This window comes from Cimex lectularius, unplaced genomic scaffold, assembly GCF_000648675.2.
Source record: "Cimex lectularius strain Harlan isolate CLEC.00 unplaced genomic scaffold, Clec_2.1 scaffold401, whole genome shotgun sequence".
Lineage (NCBI taxonomy): Eukaryota > Metazoa > Arthropoda > Insecta > Hemiptera > Cimicidae > Cimex > Cimex lectularius.
The window spans coordinates 54,935-61,783 of NW_019394165.1; positions in this window are offsets into that span (position 1 = coordinate 54,935).

Consider the following 6,849-nt stretch of genomic DNA (forward strand, 5'->3'; position numbering starts at 1 on the left):
CCGACGACCGTCGGCTTAATACGCTCTAACCATGAGCTATCGTGACTTCGATCCACTCGGACACCAACTCAACCTACAACCTTTCGAATTTTCCCTCCTGTTTGCCATTTTTCAAATGTCGTGTAATCAGGATTCGATTTTCGGCGACATATGAAGTGGCCACGAGGGACTGTTAGTGAAGTTATACTTCGTTATACTTATTAAATCCATTATATTTAGTGGTCTTTTGACCAAATCACTTTTTTCAATTAATTAAACTTTTTATGTGAGGTTTTGATTGATATGAAAAAGTTAGTGTCACGAGAAGGATTCGAACCCACGACCTTCGGCTTGATACGCCGCTGCCTCTAGCCACTTGAGCTATCTCGACTTCGATTCCCTCGGACACCAAAGTTAGAGCAGCGGCGAACCCCTCGGGTCCTGGTCGCCCGCCCTGTGTAATATATATAGAGCAGCGGCGTATTGAGCCGAAGTTCGTAGGTTCGAATTACGCTCGTGACAATAACTTTTTCTTTCATTTTATTTTATCTTTTTTTGGTTTTATTGTTTTCGAAATGCAGATAATTTTTTGTTTGTTATAATTGCAACTTATCATTTTAGTACATATTTCTTCATTATTATGGGTTTAAGGAAAATTACAAAAACCATTACTGTAATAATTAACTTCACTAATTTCGTGGTCCGCTTGACCATTTAATATATTACAATTAATTAAGGTTTTTAGTTGAGATAAAAAAGTCAATGGCACGAGAGGGATTCGAACCCACGATCTTAGGCTTGATACGCCGCTGCTCTACCACTTGAGCTATCGTGACTTCGATCCACTCGGACACTAACTTCCCATCTCAACCCCACCTTTCGAACCCTCCCTCTCTTTTGCCATTTTTCAAATGTCGTGTAATCAGATTGGATTCTGGACGACAAATGAAATGGCCACGGAGAGTTTTGGTGAAGTATACTTAATTTTAAATCATTAAAATGATTGAAAAATGGTCAAAGGGAGGGAGCGGCATATCGAGCCTCAGGTCGTGGGTTCGAATCCCGCTCGTGCCTTTGACTTTTTTATCTCAACTAAAAACCTTAATTAATTGTTATAATTAACAGGAGAAACCTCTAAGCAATAACATTTCAATGCATGGTTAACCCGTGAATTATAAACACTTAACAAACCCCAAAATAAATTGTGGATATTGTAGCGGACTGTGTAAATATTAAATAAAAACTAAGTAGTGAAGCATCTCCGAATCCGAAAGGCTTTTATTCTCGTGGATCAGAGATGTAAACAACGAGAAAAGTTCAGCCGTTCTTCGAAATCCCCGGAAAATATATTTATATTAATTTTGGGAAGTTTGGGTTTATTAGACATCGGAGAAGTATGAACTTCTGGATCAGGCTTAGCCTTCGGAAACTGCTGAGCTGCGACAGGTTTGACCAAGAAAAACATTTCATCAGACGAAGTGGCGCTGGCCTTTGTTTCATTTTTTTTTCTTCGACAGCCTCATTCAAAGTGGGAATTTTTCTTTGCCTTTGCCGGCCGGGCACCTGCCACGCCACGAAAGTCAGAATTTCACCCTCGGATTTGATCGAAAGACTTGTAATCCTCTTCAATCTTGTCCAACGAGCCAAAAAGAAAAGTGCTAAGTCGTTATGTTTTAATTTCTTTGCAATGCCATTAAGCTTTTATGCGAGTGAAATATTTCTGTATCATTTGAACACCAGTATTTAGTTTCGCTAATGTCATTTTCACTATCAGCGTAGTTTGTACAACTTAAATTGTTAAGTCAACTGAAGGAATTTAATAAGTTGATCCTTTTTTCATCTTTTTTAATGATTTTTACATCCGTAAAACAATAAAAACTGTAAAGATGTTATAAGAATACAAAGGATATGAAAAAACATTTGAGGAGAAATCACCCAGTATCAAGCCTCCTTAAGAAAAAATAAATATGAACGTTTTTCAATTTTCTTCTTCACTTCTTAGGATTTATAAAAAGGTGGCAAAAAGGAGGGAAAATTCAAAAGGTGGGGTTGAGATGGGAAGTTAGTGTCCGAGTAGATCGAAGTCAGGAAAGCTCAGGTGGTAGAGTAGCGTCGTATCAAGCCGAAGATCGTGGGTTCGAATCCCGCTCGTGACACTGACTTTTTTATCTCAACTAAAACTGTTAATTAATTGAAAGATATTAATTGGTCAAGCGCACCACGAAACTAGTGAAGTTATCAAGTCATTATAATAAAAATTCAAAAGAAATAAGAATGACGAGAACTGGAATAACTACCGTAGGCTACGTAATAAAATAAAAACCTTATAAGGAATAAACAACATCATTATAGAAACAACCAATTTAAAAATCCTAATGACTTCTGGAAAGTTGTAAATAAACAAGAAAAACAATTTATCCAAAGATCCTAATATTCTGCTCGAAGTGTTAAGTAAATATTTCAATTTTTACTATTTTATACTATTTGTGCAAATAAACAATTATAGAAAAAAGTATCAGTAAAACCTCTCTCTCTCTTTCTCTCTTTCTCTCTCTCTCTCTCTCTCACTCTCTCTCTCTCTCCCTCCTTCTCACTCTCTCTCTCTTTCTTTCTTTCTCTCTTTTTCTCTCTCTTTTCTATGTCTTTCTCGTTCTCTCCTCCTCTCTCTCTTTTTTCCTTTTCTCCCTCTTTCTCTCTAAATGCTTTTTCTTCGGGAGGGGGCCGTCGAAATTAACAGCGCGACCGAACAGACAACGGTAATTTACAAAGTGGAAGACATGTCGACCAAAATTTATCGTTGTTAGTTTTTTCCGCGTCATATTTTTCACTTAGACAGTTGTGCTTTCGTATTGATTCGTTTCACCAGACACGTCTGAGATAGCTGGAGTTCAGAATGTTTGATATATTTTCAAGTGGAAAAAACTTTTATTTTTCTGCTTGATTCATATTCTTTGTTCGCACGGATTTCAAAGGGAGGCGGGTTATGTCAGACAGAAAAATTATTTCGACCTGAAATACGAGCGAATTTTTTATTATCTTTAATATCTTAATATTTTTTAACAAAAACAAACTGATTTACTTTTGTTAATTAAATTAATGAATAATACTGGGTAGTTCACCTGACCGCCTCAAGGCACATTTTGGGAAATAAAAAGAATTTTGAAAACACAAGATTGCTTTTGTCTAATTTTTGATGTACGGTTAAAAACAAATATTAGTCCATTGACAAATTTCGGAGGATTTGCAAGAACATTAAGCCCAAGTCTTGAAATAACAAAAACAAACGATGAATCCTCCATCACAGAATGAATCCAAAAAAGATAAAAGGAGAAATTGATAAAGGTCTGGGGACGCTAGACACTTATGCTAATACAATCTTCACCAAGACAGGCATACACACTGCTAAAGTTAGATAGTGCCTCTAACCCACGATTTTCGGCAAGATACGCCGCTGCTGTACCACTTGAGTTATCGTGACCTCGATCCACTCGGACACTAACTTCCCATCTCAACCCCACCTTTTCAATTTTCCCTCCTTTTAGCCATTTTTTCGTGCCATTGACTTTTTTATCTCAACTAAAAACCTTAATTAATTGTAATATTTTTAATGTTTAATTCCAAGAAATCAACTAATTAACGAAATTCGTAATGTTTTTGCTTTTATTTTTTATTAATTTTTGTATGTATAATATAGATATTTTCACCAAATTAACCCTTTTTAATTTGAAATTAACCCATACCGAATGAAATCTTTTGAGTATGAAATTATAATTTTTTAATTATTAATTAACCCTTTAAAGTATTAAAAAACTTGGGATAAGCATCTAAATTAAAATCATCATATATTCGAAGAAGACTTTTTTTAGTGCAAAATAACTGGTCTCTTAGAATACATGATAATCAATTAAAAATAAAATTATAAATTAATAAAACATGAATATTAAAGGATTCTACTTTTAAATAAAAGTTTTAAAAAAATTCTTAATCTTGGCATTGGGTCACTTATTTGGGTCCGTCTTCACTCGCTGGTTTAAACGAACCACAGTTACCGGATACCTAAATCGATAGGTCGATGCGGTAAAGGTGGACAAGACGGCCGGACTTAACCTCCGCAATTCTTGCGATTAAAATGTCTTAAGGAACATGATTACCAGAAAGAGACATCTTAGTTGGGCCTCGGAGGATCTGAGACGGTTCATCCTCACCCGAGTAAGGATAGGCCATGCGAGATTAACACACCAAAGCCTCGAAGAGAATGGTTGCTCTATGTCTCACCTAGTAGAAGGGTGCAATTCCATGGCTCCATATAGAGAGCCCGTAGCAAAGCCGCACGATATGAAAATTGCATGAATCCAAAAATGATAAAAAGGAGAAGTTGATAAAGATCTAGGGACGCTAGACACTTATGCTAAAACAACCTTCACCAAGACAGGCATACACACTGCGACAGTTAGATAGTGCCTCTAACCCACGATTTTCGGCAAGATACGCCGCTGCTGTACCACTTGAGCTATCGTGACCTCGATCCACTCGGACACTAACTTCCCACCTTTTGAATTATCCCTCCTTTTTGCCTTTTTTTATCTCAACTGAAAACCTCAATTAATTGAAAGACATTAATTGGTCAAGCGGACCACGAAAACTTATAAATTTAAATACAATTTTATTCCCAAGTATGTCATCGTCCTTGACCAGTCAAAACCTGTTCTCTGGACCGATATTGTGGAAAATCAAAGGTTGCATTTTGTGAAGAAGATGCAGCTAGTTTTAAATAGAACTGGCTCTTAAGGACCAATTCCATTAGGCCTATTTTTGAATGTAGTTTTTTTTTAATATAATTTTTTACTTTTTCTTAATATGTCTTTAAACCGTAATCAAGAGAGATTTTTACTTATTTCTTTATTTGTTAACTTTAAAACATTAACAAAGATAAAAATAATTTCTTTCGATATAAAATTAAAAGGTGGAATATAGGACGCGATCTGTCGCAGCAGGAAGCAAGCGATAACTGACGGGGACGGTCTAGTAATCTAGTTGTACTATTCCGTGGGTACAACCCTGTCAGACAGTGATCTATCGCTGACCTGATTTTGTCCCGATGACAAACGATCCGGTTTTACAAAATCACAGAATTCCCGTGTGCCTTACGGCAATTGGTTCTTTAAGACACAGTGAGTTTGTTCTTGGTTAAAATGAGTAATCAAATAGAAATATTTAAGTAACTAAATTATTAAGACTGCCCTCATACTGGAAGCGACCATGTCCGATTTTTGATCCCAAATTTCCCGACCTAAGGAATCAATCAATATAATCAACCGTCTTACACTGAGACCGATTTAATCGTGTGTGACGTCCGTTTAGGTTTGACCTGCGACTCGATGCCAACAAGTTGGGATTTTTAAGTTCGACGGAGGACGTAAGGCCTCATTTTCAAAGGGCAAAGAACTACGGGAAGAATCACGCGAATCTCTAAGCGCAAAATGATGATTTCAGGTCCAATACTTCAGTATTTGTTAAATTTGTACCGCAAGGTTTATTTCAACATCCGTCGGATTCGAACGATTTCCTCATTTAAAACTTTTGCATTATCACCGAGAAGAGCAGTATAGGGTTATATCATCATCTTGGTTGCAGACCAGAGGAGGGCGTGTACGGAAATAGAGAACAGTGGGTCCTAGGGGGGGAAGAAAGTGGATCCTAGTTTTGAGCCGAAGGAACACCTAGTGCTATAGCTTTTTCCGTCAAATCAACATTTTTTATTTCAATTTAACTTTATTTTTTTACAGTAAATTAAACTTTCATTAAGCATTAAAAAACCGTCATATATGGTATGAAATATAAGCTTATAAAATAAAATTCTTGTATATTTACGCTTTTCAAAAGATATAAAATGGAATTTATGTAAAATGTGTGGTGATTAACTTATGTAAAATACCATTTTAGACATTAGTTAAAATTAACAGTTATATAGAATAAAATATAAAAATAAAAGATTCCTATTTTAAGTTAAGAATTTTTTCAAATTATTAAATGGGTTTATAATTAAAATGTTAAATCTAAAGTAGATGTAGTACATATTAACTAATTAAAAATAAATATTAAATATAAAATAATTGTTCAATAGATAATTATTTTATTTTATGTTTTTATATTTAATTGTATACAACTGTTAATTATAATTGCAATTAATTATTATTTTGTATTCAAGAGACCAATTATTATTCAGAAATCGTGAGATGCGGTCTGGTGAGATGTAGGTTTCAGAAAAACATTTTGTTTATCGTGCCAACGTTTCGATCTTTGTGAGATCATCTTCAAGGCCTGGGATTTACAAACATTGTTTAAATTTAACAAAAACATGTAGGATGTGGAATCAAGTGAATTTATAGAATGCAAAAAAATTTTTTTTTATATTCAGAAATACTTTGATTAATATAAAACAAAATATATTTTTTGCATTGTATAAATTCACTTTTTATTGTAGTTTATGCAATGCAAAAAATATTTTTTTTTATTCAGAAATACTTTCAATGAATATAAAAAAATATATATATATTTCTTTTGCATTGTATAAATTCATTTTTTTCCACATCCTACATGTATTTGTTAAATTTTAACATGTTTGTAAATCCCAGGCCCTGAAAATGATCTCAATAAAGATCGAAACGTTGGCACGATAAAGAAAATGTTTTTCTGAAACCTACGTCATACCAGACCGCATCTCACGATTTCTGGAATAATCATCGACAGACGGTCACTAATCACCACACAGACCAATTATTTTACATTTAAAAAACATGTAATTAATGTTTAAAACAGAATCATTTGTTTTTATATTTCATTCTGTATAATTTTTCATTTTTATTGTAA